The sequence below is a fragment of the Rutidosis leptorrhynchoides genome, chromosome 10 (assembly GCF_046630445.1).
Source record: "Rutidosis leptorrhynchoides isolate AG116_Rl617_1_P2 chromosome 10, CSIRO_AGI_Rlap_v1, whole genome shotgun sequence".
Lineage (NCBI taxonomy): Eukaryota > Viridiplantae > Streptophyta > Magnoliopsida > Asterales > Asteraceae > Rutidosis > Rutidosis leptorrhynchoides.
The window spans coordinates 323,517,685-323,534,540 of NC_092342.1; positions in this window are offsets into that span (position 1 = coordinate 323,517,685).

Sequence of the window (16,856 nt, forward strand, 5' to 3'; positions counted from 1 at the left end):
GTATTCCACCATGTTAACGCAGAACCTGTGAAGGTATGCGTAGCGTACTTCACTTTGTCCTCTTCAGTACACTTACTTATGGCAAATACCGATTCGACCTTCTCGGTCCACCGTTTCAATCCGATCGGTCCTTCGGTTCCATCAAATTTCAAAGATTTGCAGGCAGTGAATTCTTTGTAGGTGCATCCTACACGATTTCCTGTACTGCTAGATCCAAGGTTATTGTTGGTATGTAGCGCAGCCTGTACTGCGGCTATGTTTGAAGCTAGAAAAGTACGAAATTCCTCTTCATTCATATTCACGGTGTGTCGAGTAGTCGGTGCCATTTCCTTCAAAATAGTCAAATAGAACAAGTTAATCATACAGAATATTAAGAGTAGTTAATAGTATTTCGTAGCATAATATGAACTCATTTATAAAAGTTTTTTCTTCATATTAGCGTTTTATAAGTTTAAATTCGGGTAGTACCTACCCGTTAAGTTCATACTTAGTAGCTAATATACAATTCAACTACTACAATTCTATATGAAAAACTGATTAAAATAATATTTCGCGTTCAAACTTTTACACAATATTTTACAAACTTACAATACCGCTTATTTTACATATAGCATGAAATATAGCACATAATAAATTTGATACAAGATGGTTGTGAAGATAATTCTAGCTAGTACACAAGTCGTTCAGCAAAGGCAATAAAGACACGTAATTCATACGTCCAGAAACAAGTCATGCATTCTGGTTTTACTAGGATTACTTCCCATCCTTGGTCTTGTGGAACATAACCGTTATGGCCGTTGATAAGACAGCGTGTTGTAACGTCGTCAAAGGGACCAGGGTTACGTAATGTCCAACAGTCCCGTAACAATCTAAAAACCTCATTTCTTACCCCAATTACCGACTTCGTCACTTGTGGGAACGTTTTGTTTAATAGTTGTAGCCCGATGTTCTTGTTCTCACTTTGGTGAGAAGCGAACATTACTAATCCGTAAGCATAACATGCTTCTTTATGTTGCATGTTAGCCGCTTTTTCTAAATCATGAAGTCCAATATTCGGATATATTGAGTCAAAATAATTTCTTAACCCATTGCGTAAAATAGCATTTGGGTTCCCCGCAATATATGCGTCAAAGTAAACACATCGTAACTTATGGATTTCCCAATGTGATATCCCCCATCTTTCGAACGAAAGCCTTTTATAAACCAAGGCATTCTTGGAACGTTCTTCGAATGTCTTACAAACTGATCTCGCCTTAAATAGTTGTGCCGAAGAATTCTGACCGACTCTAGACAAGATTTCATCAATCATGTCTCCGGGTAGGTCTCTTAAAATATTGGGTTGTCTATCCATTTTGTGTTTTTATACTGTAAAACAGACAAGAGTTAGATTCATAAAAAAAATACTTATTAATACAAGCAATTTTTACATATATCATAAAGCATAAGCACACTATATTACTTATATTACACCACACGAATACAACTATCTTATTTCGACTCGCTTGTTTCTTCTTCTTCGGTTTTGGTTCGTTTTGCCAAGTTTCTAGGGATATATGATGTTCCCCTAATACGAGCCGTCGTTATCCACATTGGTTTAGAAAAACCTGGTGGTTTAGAGGTTCCCGGGTCATTGTTACAACTAAAGGACTTCGGGGGTTGACGATACATATAAAGTTCATCGGGGTTGGAATTAGATTTCTCTATTTTTATGCCCTTTCCCTTATTATTTTCTTTTGCCTTTTTAAATTCAGTTGGGGTAATTTCTATAACATCATCGGAATTCTCGTCGGAATCCGATTCATCGGAGAATTGGTAATCCTCCCAATATTTTGCTTCCTTGGCGGAAACACCATTGACCATAATTAACCTTGGTCGGTTGGTTGAGGATTTTCTTTTACTTAACCGTTTTATTATTTCCCCCACCGGTTCTATTTCTTCATCCGGTTCCGATTCTTCTTCCGGTTCTGATTCTTCTTCCGGTTCCGACTCTTCTTCCGGTTCCTCTTCGGGAACTTGTGAATCAGTCCAATATATATTCGACTCTTCGTTATTATTAGGTGAGTCAATGGGATTTGTGCTAGAGGTAGACATCTATCACACAATATCAAACATGTTAAGAGATTAATATATCACATAATATATACATGTTAATAATATATAGTTTCCAACAAAAATGTTAAGCAATCATTTTTAAAGAAAACACGGTCGAAGTCCAGACTCACTAATGCATCCTAACAAACTCGATAAGACACACTAATGCAAATTTTCTGGTTCTCTAAGACCAACGCTCGGATACCAACTGAAATGTCCCGTTCTTATTGATTAAAAACGTTCCATATTAATTGATTTCGTTGCGAGGTTTTGACCTCTATATGAGACGTTTTTCAAAGACTGTATTCATTTTTAAAACAAACCATAACCTTTATTTCATAAATAAAGGTTTAAAAAGCTTTACGTAGATTATCAAATAATTATAATCTAAAATATCCTGCTTACACACGACCATTACATAATGGTTTACAATACAAATATGTTACATCGAAATCAGTTTCTTGAATGCAGTTTTTACACAATATCATACAAACATGGACTCCAAATCTTGTCCTTATTTTAGTATGCAACAGCGGAAGCTCTTAATATTCACCTGAGAATAAACATGCTTTAAACGTCAACAAAAATGCTGGTGAGTTATAGGTTTAACCTATATATATCAAATCGTAACAATAGACCACAAGATTTCATATTTCAATACACATGTCATAACCCGTCCTTAACCATAAGAACGCGTTAGATAACGTATGATTTCATTGCGAGGTATTGACCTCTATATGAGACATTTTTGAAAGAAAACTGCATATATTATACATTACAAACCATAACCATTATTTTTGTTACAAGCTTAAGACAATAAAAAGAAGATTAACGTTTAGCGATAATCTTCGACTTACAAACTTTACAAATGATGACAACAACACGGTTTCTAGCATATTTTACAATACAACATCTCGGATATGCAGTTTTATTTTTGACACAAACATGCGTACGCAAGATCCTGGTTAGATCCAACATGATGCAGCGGAAGCTTTAGAAATCACCTGAGAATAGACATGTTTTAAAAGGTCAACATAAAGTTGGTGAGATATAGGTTTAATGCCGGCAGCAATATATATATAGACCACAAGATTTCGTATATAAACAGTTTAATAAAAGTATTCTAAGTGGTTGAGCACTCGGTAACCATACTTAACATTTTCACGTCGCATATTCCCTTTAATATGAAATCTTACTACACCGTACCAAGTGTAGTCACAAAACGAAGTACTGTGCAACCGTTGAATACTGGTCGTCCAGTCCGGTTGGGGTTGTCAGGCCCGATAGATCTATCAACAGGATTCGCGTTTACAATACCGCTGTAAATATTAGTTACCAAGCTACAGGGAAGTATGCCAGTGGTACAACTCAACGTAGAACATATTTTTCAGTTACTTGTGTCCATATCGTAAAACATAAAATACATGTATTCTCATCCCGAAATATTTAGAGTTTAAAAGTGGGACTATATACTCACTCTTGTCTTGATGATATATATAATTTGACTCGGTCTTCCGGTTGATATCACGAACCTATCCATATATAATATATCAATATGTTTTCATTTTAAAAACAAACGTTATATATATATATACTTGTTATACTTTTAATACTTTGAATATTTCCTTAGTCCGAAATTAGCTGTCCGAGGTTAGCAATTCAATTTTTAATGGTTCATTTTTAGATGTTTAATATACCCGAAATAAATAAAACCCCCAACGAAATAAATAAAACCCCAACGTATATGTATTGGTCGAGATTAATCTTGACCCACGGTACCGGTGTTGTCAAATGACGTGTTGCGTACAAACATGGGATCTTATGATTAATCTTCTCGTATTGTTTACGGGTGATCCTGAACCATATAAAATTGAATTATAAGTACATATATATAAAATATCATGTTATCTTAGAAATATGTGATTTATATCATTTTTTTCCAATTGATCCCGTAGTTGAAATGATCTAGGATAACCAATTTTGTTTCGGTCATAGTTCCTTCGTTACAAATCCGTTTTCGTTGATTCAAATTGCCATCTTCTTGGATCGAGTTCTTCTTTAAGACTATGAACTGTAAATACCTTGGTTTGTATTCAAAATCATACGACATAGGTGAAAGTTTAGTGAAACATATGAAGTTAAACATTTTTGTTACAACAAAATCATTTAATGACCATTTTTCCAAAAATACTTATACTTTGAAAAACCAAGTTTTACCTTGTTAAATTAACATATAAATAAGTTATATTACATGTCTTGAAGTATTTTAAAAGTTAAGTTAGAAGGATCTATTTAGTTTGCAAACAAGTTTGAAAACATTCAAACTATGTTCTTGTTGTTAAACTTTTGTACCACAAAATATGATAGCTATATATATATGAATCGAATAAGGTTATGAACATAGATTCTACCTCAAGTTCCTTGGATGAAGTTGCTGTAAAAGAGAAGTAAGAAGCTAGAATCAAAAGGGTACTAGAGGTGGATGAAATATTGGAAGTAAGTTGGTGTTCTTGGAGGGTTTTCTTGAAGTGTTTTTGTATGGTTTTCTTATGGTGTTTTAGTATGGTTTTTGAAGCTAGATCTTCTTGGAAACTTTGCTGAATTGATTAAGGGTTTTAAGGGTTGTGAAAGAGTGTGTGTTTAACTAAAAATGAGGTTAGAAAATGAACTAGAAATGGTGATACTTATAACCTAAAAAAAACGTGTATCATGTAATACATGATAAGATTTTTAGTTTGTAATTTTGTTAATTAGTCAAGTAATCATCCAAAAGTAATTACCTAGCTCTAAGGGCATGAATAATGGCTGGTTAGGTGGTGATTTTGATGTGTATTTACTATTAGTAAATACGTATAGGAGCTAGGTATGATACGAGTACAAATACTCTAGGTATACGTATAGAAATTTTTGTGAAAAATGAAATGAGGATTCAAATATAGCTATCTTTTGTGAATACACTTATATGGTTTTATGTATTTAAGTTCTTTAAAAGTAATTAAATACATTACTTATACAATATATGTATAACATTATAAGTCTTAAGTATATATGTCAAATAACGTTACGTATTGTTATCGTTTTGAAAACTTAAGTTAGTAGTTTCAAAATACACATATAACTTGTTGTTATTAATACAAAATGAGATATTAAAACATTTATTAATCATGTTAAATATGTATATATACATTTATATACACAAACGTATAATTATCATATATTGTATAGTTCGTGATATCATCGGTCAAACTAGACGGTCAAACGTTGTGTAAAACTCTTTTCGGAAACATAAGTCTCAACAATTTGGATTGCTTATCAAGTTGGTAATGTTTAATTTATGTAAATATCAATCTTATAAGTATAGAACGATCGAAAAAGTGCGGGTCGTTACATTACCTCCCCGTTAAATAAATTTCGTCCCGAAATTTTAAAATTGTACCTATTTTGCGTCATCGAGAAACAAGTGTGGATACTTTTGCTTCATCTGATCCTCTCGTTCCCAAGTAAACTCGGGACCTCTTCTAGCATTCCAACGAACCTTAACAATCGGTATATTGCTCTGTTTGAGCTGTTTAACTTCACGGTCCATGATTTCAATTGGTTCTTCGACGAATTGTAGTTTCTCGTCGACATGGATTTCTTCAAGAGGAATGGTGAGGTCTTCCTTTGCAAGACACTTCTTAAGGTTTGAGACGTGAAAGGTATTATGTACTCCGGCGAGTTGTTGCGGTAACTCGAGTCGATAAGCTACCGGTCCAATGCGTTCGATGATCTTAAACGGGCCTACGTACCTTGGGTTCAGTTTACCCCTTTTTCCAAAATGTATCACACCTTTCCAAGGTGACACCTTTAGCATAACCATGTCCCCGACCTGAAACTCTAATGGTTTCCTTCGGACATCGGCGTAACTCTTTTGGCGACTGCGGGCTGTTTTTAATCTCTCCTTGATTTGCACTATCTTCTCAGTCGTTTCATGTATGATCTCGGGACCAGTTAATTGTCGATCTCCTACTTCATTCCAACAGATAGGAGATCTACACTTCCTTCCATACAATGCTTCGAATGGCGCAGCTCCAATGCTCGCATGATAACTATTATTATACGAGAATTCTGCTAACGGTAGATATTTATCCCATCCGTTTCCAAAATCGATCACACATGCCCTGAGCATGTCTTCAAGAGTCTGAATTGTTCTTTCACTCTGCCCGTCGGTCTGCGGATGATATGCGGTACTCATATCCAAACGAGTTCCTAGTGCCTCCTGTAGTGATTGCCAAAACTTTGAGGTAAATCTACTATCACGATCGGATATAATGGAAATAGGTATTCCATGCCTTGAAACAACTTCCTTTATATACAATCGTAATAGTTTCTCCATTCTATCTGTTTCCTTTATAGGCAAGAAATGTGCAGACTTGGTGAGACGATCAACAATCACCCAAATGGTGTCGTATCCCTAGGCAGTCTTTGGTAACTTTGTGATGAAATCCATGGTAATACCATCCCATTTCCATTCTGGGATTTCTGGTTGTTGAAGTAACCCTGACGGCTTTTGATGTTCTGCTTTGACTTTAGAACAAGTTAAACACTCCCCAACATATGTTGCAACGTCGATCTTTAAATTAGGCCACCAATAACGTGTCTTAAGATCTTGATACATCTTTCCAACTCCAGGATGTATCGAGTATCTTGTCTTATGTGCCTCGTTCAATATCAACTTCCTTAATCCACCCAACTTCGGTACCCAAATACGATTTGCAAAATACCGAATTCCATCTTCCCGTACAACAAGTTGTTTCTCGTACTTTTTCATTATTTCATTCTTTATGTTTTCTTCATTGAGTGCTTCTCGTTGAACTTCTTTGATTTGTGAGTTGAGATTCATACGAATTTTTATGTTCATTGCTCGAACTCGAATTGGTTCTCGTTCTTTTCTGCTTAAAGCATCAGCCACCACGTTTGCCTTCCCGGGATGATAACGAATTTCACAATCATAGTCGTTTATTAACTCGACCCACCTACGTTGCCTCATGTTCAATTGTTTCTGATCAAAAATATGTTGAAGGCTTTTATGATCAGTAAACACAGTGAATTTAACCCCATACAAGTAATGTCTCCACATCTTTAATGCAAACACGACTGCTCCCAGTTCTAGATCATGCGTCGTATAATTCCGCTCGTGAATCTTCAATTGTCGGGATGCAAATGCAATAACTTTCTTCCGTTGCATAAGAACACAACCAAAACCTTGTCGCGAAGCGTCACAATATATTTCAAAATCATCGTTCCCTTCTGGTAACGATAATATAGGCGCCGTAGTTAACTTCTTCTTCAGTATTTGAAATGCGTTCTCCTGCTCCGAGGTCCATTCGTATTTCTTCCCTTTTTGAGTTAATGCTGTCAACGGCTTAGCTATTCGGGAAAAATCTTGAATAAACCTTCTATAATAACCGGCTAAACCCAAAAATTGGCGTATCTGTGTTGGTGTCTTAGGAGTCTCCCATTTTTCAATAGCTTCAGTTTTTGCTGGATCAACCTGAATTCCTTCGCTATTAACAACGTGACCAAGAAATTGCACTTCTTTCAACCAGAAAGCACACTTAGAAAATTTAGCATAAAGTTGTTCTTTTCTCAACAACTCCAGTATCAACCTTAAATGCTCTTCATGCTCTTGCTCACTCTTGGAATAGATAAGAATATCATCAATGAAAACGATAACAAACTTATCTAAATACGGACTACAAACTCGATTCATGAGGTCCATGAATACAGCTGGCGCATTCGTCAATCCAAACGGCATAACCAAAAATTCGTAATGACCATAACGTGTCCGAAAAGCAGTTTTCGGAATATCCTCTTCTTTGACGCGTAGTTGATGATAGCCCGATCTTAAGTCGATTTTCGAATAAACACATGATCCTTGCAGTTGATCAAATAAATCATCAATTCTCGGTAGTGGATACCGATTCTTGATAGTTAACTTATTTAATTCCCGATAGTCTATACACATCCTAAAAGATCCATCTTTCTTCTTAACAAACAAAATTGGAGCTCCCCACGGTGAAGTACTCGGTCGTATGAATCCACGGTCCAGTAATTCTTTTAACTGACTTTGAAGTTCTTTTAACTCGGACGGTGCAAGTCTATATGGAGCACGAGCCACTGGTGCAGCTCCTGGTACTAAATCTATTTGAAATTCTACCGATCTAAATGGAGGTAATCCCGGCAATTCTTCCGGAAAAACTTCAGGAAAATCTCTTGCCACAGGCACGTCGTTGATGCACTTTTCTTTCTTTTCGACTTTATTAACATGTGCTAAAATAGCGTAACATCCCTTTTCTAAACACTTCTTGGCTTTCAAACAGCTAATGAGTTTTAGCTTTGAATTACCCTTCTCTCCATAAATCATCACCGGTATTTTATCCTTACCAGGAATACGAATTGCCTTCTTAGCACAAACAACTTCCGCTCCTATTTTGGACATCCAGTCCATGCCGACTATTACATCAAAACCTCCTAATTCTACGGGTATTAAGTCGATTTTAAACGTTTCTCCGGCTAGATTTATTTCACAACCACGACAAATTTTATCGGCTTTAATTAGTTTACCATTAGCTAACTCAATCAAGTACTTAGCATCTAGAGGTAATGATGAACAATTCAATTTAGTGTAAAAATTTCTACACACATAACTTCTATCGGCGCCAGTATCAAATAAAATAGATGCTGATAAGTTATTAATGGTAAACGTACCCGTAACAAGCTCCGGGTCTTCTCGTGCCTCTCTAGCATTAATAACAAACGCTCTTCCACGTGCAGGTCCGCCATTCTGATTCGGGCACTGGCTCTTATAATGACCTTGTTTTCCACACCCAAAACAAGTAATGTTAGCCAAAGCAGTTCTATTTGCGTTGGTGGCAGGAGTCTTGTTACCATTTGCATTTGTAACGAGAGCCTTACAATCTTCAGCAAGATGTCCCTGTCGATTGCATTTGGTGCACAACACACTACAGTAACCAAAGTGATGTTTGTGACAACGGTTGCATAAAGGACTTTGTCCTTTGTAACCAAAGCCTGAACCGCTACCCGCACCTTTCGGGGTTTCTGGTTTCTTAAAAGATTGCTGTTGGTAACCTCGATCATAATTTCCGTTCCACTTCCTTTTGTTACTCGATACCTTCACCTCAGTAGTGAATGCTTTCTTATCCAGAATGACCTGATCCATTAACTCGTTCGCCATGGTTATAGCTTCATGAATTGTCTTAGGTTTCGACGCCGTAACGTTTGCCTTGACCTTCTTGGGCAAACCACCTTTGTACATTTCAATCTTCCGTGCTTCGGTTGGAACCAATTCAGGACATAGTAAAACCAATTCCATGAATCGCTGATTGTAGTTGGTGATTTCAGTACCAACCACCTTCAAACTTCGTAACTCATCTTCTAACTTAATAACCTCATTCCTTGGACAATACTCGGTGATTATCATCGCTTTGAATTCTTCCCATGGAGTATCATAAGCTACATCTCCTCCTACCGCCTTCACATAATTCTTCCACCATGTGAGTGCACTATCTTGTAAAGTGCACGATGCAAACTTGGTCATGTCTTTTTCATCACAACCACTGATTTTGAACACCGTCTCCATCTTTTCTATCCATCGGGTTAAACCGATCGGTCCTTCCGTTCCACTGAATGATGAGGGCTTGCAAGCTTGAAACGTCTTGTAGGAGCATCCTACACGAGGATTTGGATTAACTGCAGCAGCTCTTGCAGCCTCAACCCATAACATTCTGTCGTTCACTCGCTGGTTGATGAGTTCCTCGAGTTCTTGTTCCGTCATTCGATTCAATCGCGCCATTTCCTAATGAAAGAAAATAATTATTCACATGGAATATTATAGATGTAGTGTGTATTTATAGTACATTTATGGCTTGTTAATAATATGAACCAGGTATTATTATAAAAGCCTTTTCTTCTTATTAGCGTTTTATAATTATATCTAGGGTAGTACCTACCCGTTAATGTTCATACTTAATAGCTTAGTACAGAACCAATTACTACAATCTAAATAATACTTAACCATGGAAAATTATTGCATTTCATACTTCGCTATTTTACATATGCTTACATCAAACTTTAAACAAACCACACTAATAATATTATACAAAACATTATGTGATTCCATGGTTTAATACGGCAGCGCATCATTTGGTCTATTTCCCAAAACATTTATGTCCAGGGAATCCCCCAACGCGAATCCTAGCTGTCTCCCTACGTTTTGGCTGAGGTGCCGAAGAACTAGATGCGGGGATAGCACTAATAGGAATAGCGGAGATAGGGGTGGTAGTGTTGAGTGGAATTGGTGCCACTTCATTCTCATTAAACTCGGGATTTGGATTTTCTAATTCATTAGCCTTTCGTTTCTTTCCTAGTTCGAACTCGTCTTTTGTAATTTCCTGTATTTCTTCCTCGGGTTCACTTTCCTCCTCAGGTTCACTTTCCTCCTCGGGTTCACTTTCCGATATTTCTATAGTTGGTTCATCCGGAAATTGTGAGTCTTCCCCAAAAATACCACTTTCGTCATCGGATATGTTAATGACTGAAACACAATCTTAAGGTTCTGATTCGGAGTCGCTGAATGTGATAATAAGTTTCGAGCCCGACATCTATCACACAACAACTAACCCATTAGTACTTACATAATATTTACACATAAATTTTAACCAACAGTGATAAGCAATGGTTTTTTTTTTTTTTTTTTTTTTTTAAAATCAGACCCGGTCAAAGTCCAGACTTTACTAATGTATCCTAACGACTTCTCGGTTAGACACACTAATGCAAACCTGGTTCGCTAAGACCAACGCTCTGATACCACATGTCATAACCCGTCCTTAACCATAAGAACGCGTTAGATAACGTATGATTTCATTGCGAGGTATTGACCTCTATATGAGACATTTTTGAAAGAAAACTGCATATATTATACATTACAAACCATAACCATTATTTTTGTTACAAGCTTAAGACAATAAAAAGAAGATTAACGTTTAGCGATAATCTTCGACTTACAAACTTTACAAATGATGACAACAACACGGTTTCTAGCATATTTTACAATACAACATCTCGGATATGCAGTTTTATTTTTGACACAAACATGCGTACGCAAGATCCTGGTTAGATCCAACATGATGCAGCGGAAGCTTTAGAAATCACCTGAGAATAGACATGTTTTAAAAGGTCAACATAAAGTTGGTGAGATATAGGTTTAATGCCGGCAGCAATATATATATAGACCACAAGATTTCGTATATAAACAGTTTAATAAAAGTATTCTAAGTGGTTGAGCACTCGGTAACCATACTTAACATTTTCACGTCGCATATTCCCTTTAATATGAAATCTTACTACACCGTACCAAGTGTAGTCACAAAACGAAGTACTGTGCAACCGTTGAATACTGGTCGTCCAGTCCGGTTGGGGTTGTCAGGCCCGATAGATCTATCAACAGGATTCGCGTTTACAATACCGCTGTAAATATTAGTTACCAAGCTACAGGGAAGTATGCCAGTGGTACAACTCAACGTAGAACATATTTTTCAGTTACTTGTGTCCATATCGTAAAACATAAAATACATGTATTCTCATCCCGAAATATTTAGAGTTTAAAAGTGGGACTATATACTCACTCTTGTCTTGATGATATATATAATTTGACTCGGTCTTCCGGTTGATATCACGAACCTATCCATATATAATATATCAATATGTTTTCATTTTAAAAACAAACGTTATATATATATATACTTGTTATACTTTTAATACTTTGAATATTTCCTTAGTCCGAAATTAGCTGTCCGAGGTTAGCAATTCAATTTTTAATGGTTCATTTTTAGATGTTTAATATACCCGAAATAAATAAAACCCCCAACGAAATAAATAAAACCCCAACGTATATGTATTGGTCGAGATTAATCTTGACCCACGGTACCGGTGTTGTCAAATGACGTGTTGCGTACAAACATGGGATCTTATGATTAATCTTCTCGTATTGTTTACGGGTGATCCTGAACCATATAAAATTGAATTATAAGTACATATATATAAAATATCATGTTATCTTAGAAATATGTGATTTATATCATTTTTTTCCAATTGATCCCGTAGTTGAAATGATCTAGGATAACCAATTTTGTTTCGGTCATAGTTCCTTCGTTACAAATCCGTTTTCGTTGATTCAAATTGCCATCTTCTTGGATCGAGTTCTTCTTTAAGACTATGAACTGTAAATACCTTGGTTTGTATTCAAAATCATACGACATAGGTGAAAGTTTAGTGAAACATATGAAGTTAAACATTTTTGTTACAACAAAATCATTTAATGACCATTTTTCCAAAAATACTTATACTTTGAAAAACCAAGTTTTACCTTGTTAAATTAACATATAAATAAGTTATATTACATGTCTTGAAGTATTTTAAAAGTTAAGTTAGAAGGATCTATTTAGTTTGCAAACAAGTTTGAAAACATTCAAACTATGTTCTTGTTGTTAAACTTTTGTACCACAAAATATGATAGCTATATATATATGAATCGAATAAGGTTATGAACATAGATTCTACCTCAAGTTCCTTGGATGAAGTTGCTGTAAAAGAGAAGTAAGAAGCTAGAATCAAAAGGGTACTAGAGGTGGATGAAATATTGGAAGTAAGTTGGTGTTCTTGGAGGGTTTTCTTGAAGTGTTTTTGTATGGTTTTCTTATGGTGTTTTAGTATGGTTTTTGAAGCTAGATCTTCTTGGAAACTTTGCTGAATTGATTAAGGGTTTTAAGGGTTGTGAAAGAGTGTGTGTTTAACTAAAAATGAGGTTAGAAAATGAACTAGAAATGGTGATACTTATAACCTAAAAAAAACGTGTATCATGTAATACATGATAAGATTTTTAGTTTGTAATTTTGTTAATTAGTCAAGTAATCATCCAAAAGTAATTACCTAGCTCTAAGGGCATGAATAATGGCTGGTTAGGTGGTGATTTTGATGTGTATTTACTATTAGTAAATACGTATAGGAGCTAGGTATGATACGAGTACAAATACTCTAGGTATACGTATAGAAATTTTTGTGAAAAATGAAATGAGGATTCAAATATAGCTATCTTTTGTGAATACACTTATATGGTTTTATGTATTTAAGTTCTTTAAAAGTAATTAAATACATTACTTATACAATATATGTATAACATTATAAGTCTTAAGTATATATGTCAAATAACGTTACGTATTGTTATCGTTTTGAAAACTTAAGTTAGTAGTTTCAAAATACACATATAACTTGTTGTTATTAATACAAAATGAGATATTAAAACATTTATTAATCATGTTAAATATGTATATATACATTTATATACACAAACGTATAATTATCATATATTGTATAGTTCGTGATATCATCGGTCAAACTAGACGGTCAAACGTTGTGTAAAACTCTTTTCGGAAACATAAGTCTCAACAATTTGGATTGCTTATCAAGTTGGTAATGTTTAATTTATGTAAATATCAATCTTATAAGTATAGAACGATCGAAAAAGTGCGGGTCGTTACAACACATCCCATACATAGAGATAAAAATTATTCATATGGTGAACACCTGGTAACCGACATTAACAAGATGCATATATAAGAATATCCCCATCATTCCGGGACACCTTTTGGATATGATATAAATTTCGAAGTACTAAAGCATCCGGTACTTTGGATGGGGTTTGTTAGACCCAATAGATCTATCTTTAGGATTCGCGTCAATTAGGGTGTCTGTTCCCTAATTCTTAGATTACCAGACTTAATAAAAAGGGGCATATTCGATTTCGATAATTCAACCATAGAATGTAGTTTCACATACTTGTGTCTATTTTGTAAATCATTTATAAAACCTGCATGTATTCTCATCCCAAAAATATTAGATTTTAAAAGTGGGACTATAACTCACTTTCACAGATTTTTACTTCGTCGGGAAGTAAGACTTGGCCACTGGTTGATTCACGAACCTATAACAATATATACATATATATCAAAGTATGTTCAAAATATATTTACAACACTTTTAATATATTTTGATGTTTTAAGTTTATTAAGTCAGCTGTCCTCGTTAGTAACCTACAACTAGTTGTCCACAGTTAGATGTACAGAAATAAATCGATAAATATTATCTTGAATCAATCCACGACCCAGTGTATACGTATCTCAATATTGATCACAACTCAAACTATATATATTTTGGAATCAACCTCAACCCTGTATAGCTAACTCCAACATTCACATATAGAGTGTCTATGGTTGTTCCGAAATATATATAGATGTGTCGACATGATAGGTCGAAACATTGTATACGTGTCTATGGTATCTCAAGATTACATAATATACAATACAAGTTGATTAAGTTATAGTTGGAATAGATTTGTTACCAATTTTCACGTAGCTAAAATGAGAAAAATTATCCAATCTTGTTTTACCCATAACTTCTTCATTTTAAATCCGTTTTGAGTGAATCAAATTGCTATGGTTTCATATTGAACTCTATTTTATGAATCTAAACAGAAAAAGTATAGGTTTATAGTCGGAAAAATAAGTTACAAGTCGTTTTTGTAAAGGTAGTCATTTCAGTCGAAAGAACGACGTCTAGATGACCATTTTAGAAAACATACTTCCACTTTGAGTTTAACCATAATTTTTGGATATAGTTTCATGTTCATAATAAAAATCATTTTCTCAGAATAACAACTTTTAAATCAAAGTTTATCATAGTTTTTAATTAACTAACCCAAAACAGCCCGCGGTGTTACTACGACGGCGTAAATCCGGTTTTACGGTGTTTTTCGTGTTTCCAGGTTTTAAATCATTAAGTTAGCATATCATATAGATATAGAACATGTGTTTAGTTGATTTTAAAAGTCAAGTTAGAAGGATTAACTTTTGTTTGCGAACAAGTTTAGAATTAACTAAACTATGTTCTAGTGATTACAAGTTTAAACCTTCGAATAAGATAGCTTTATATGTATGAATCGAATGATGTTATGAACATCATTACTACCTTAAGTTCCTTGGATAAACCTACTGGAAAAGAGAAAAATGTATCTAGCTTCAATGGATCCTTGGATGGCTCGAAGTTCTTGAAGCAGAATCATGACACGAAAACAAGTTCAAGTAAGATCATCACTTGAAATAAGATTGTTATAGTTATAGAAATTGAACCAAAGTTTGAATATGATTATTACCTTGTATTAGAATGATAACCTACTGTAAGAAACAAAGATTTCTTGAGGTTGGATGATCACCTTACAAGATTGGAAGTGAGCTAGCAAACTTGAAAGTATTCTTGATTTTATGAAACTAGAACTTTTGGAATTTATGAAGAACACTTAGAACTTGAAGATAGAACTTGAGAGAGATCAATTAGATGAAGAAAATTGAAGAATGAAAGTGTTTGTAGGTGTTTTTGGTCGTTGGTGTATGGATTAGATATAAAGGATATGTAATTTTGTTTTCATGTAAATAAGTCATGAATGATTACTCATATTTTTGTAATTTTATGAGATATTTCATGCTAGTTGCCAAATGATGGTTCCCACATGTGTTAGGTGACTCACATGGGCTGCTAATAGCTGATCATTGGAGTGTATATACCAATAGTACATACATCTAAAAGCTGTGTATTGTACGAGTACGAATACGGGTGCATACGAGTAGAATTGTTGATGAAACTGAACGAGGATGTAATTGTAAGCATTTTTGTTAAGTAGAAGTATTTTGATAAGTGTATTGAAGTCTTTCAAAAGTGTATAAATACATATTAAAACACTACATGTATATACATTTTAATTGAGTCGTTAAGTCATCGTTAGCCGTTACATGTAAGTGTTGTTTTGAAACCTTTAGGTTAACGATCTTGTTAAATGTTGTTAACCCAATATTTATAATATCAAATGAGATTTTAAATTATTATATTATCATGATATTATCATGTATGAATGTCTCTTAATATGATATATATACATTAAATGTCTTTACAATGATAATCGTTACATATATGTCTCGTTTAAAAATCATTAAGTTAGTAGTCTTGTTTTTACATATGTAGTTCATTGTTAATATACTTAATGATATGTTTACTTATCATAGTATCATGTTAATTATATATATATATATATATCCATATATATGTCATCATATAGTTTTTACAAGTTTTAACGTTCGTGAATCACCGGTCAACTTGGGTGGTCAATTGTCTATATGAAACATATTTCAATTAATCAAGTCTTAACAAGTTTGATTGCTTAACATGTTGGAAATATTTAATCATGTAAATATCAATCTCAATTAATATATATAAACATGGAAAAGTTCGGGTCACTACAAAAGGTTTACAAGTTATATATCTTTACGGTTATTGATAAAAAAGTATATTTTTAGTAGTTTTAATTTTTCTTTTGTTTTTGGTGGTTTACTATTTAAAAGATATATTATGAATCCAACAATAAATTTCGTGCAATTTGAAGAACGATAATTCAGTTATTACACTTAGCATTATCGTTTTCAATGAAAACAGGTTAAACTCAAGGTTTATCAATTTTAAATGGTAGACCCTTTTTAATAAAAACACAACAAAAAATTACAAACTAAAACACACTAAAACAAAAATACAAAAACACAAAAATGCACAAAATTACAAAAATGCACAAACACACAATTGGCGAGAAAAAGGATTAGATTGTG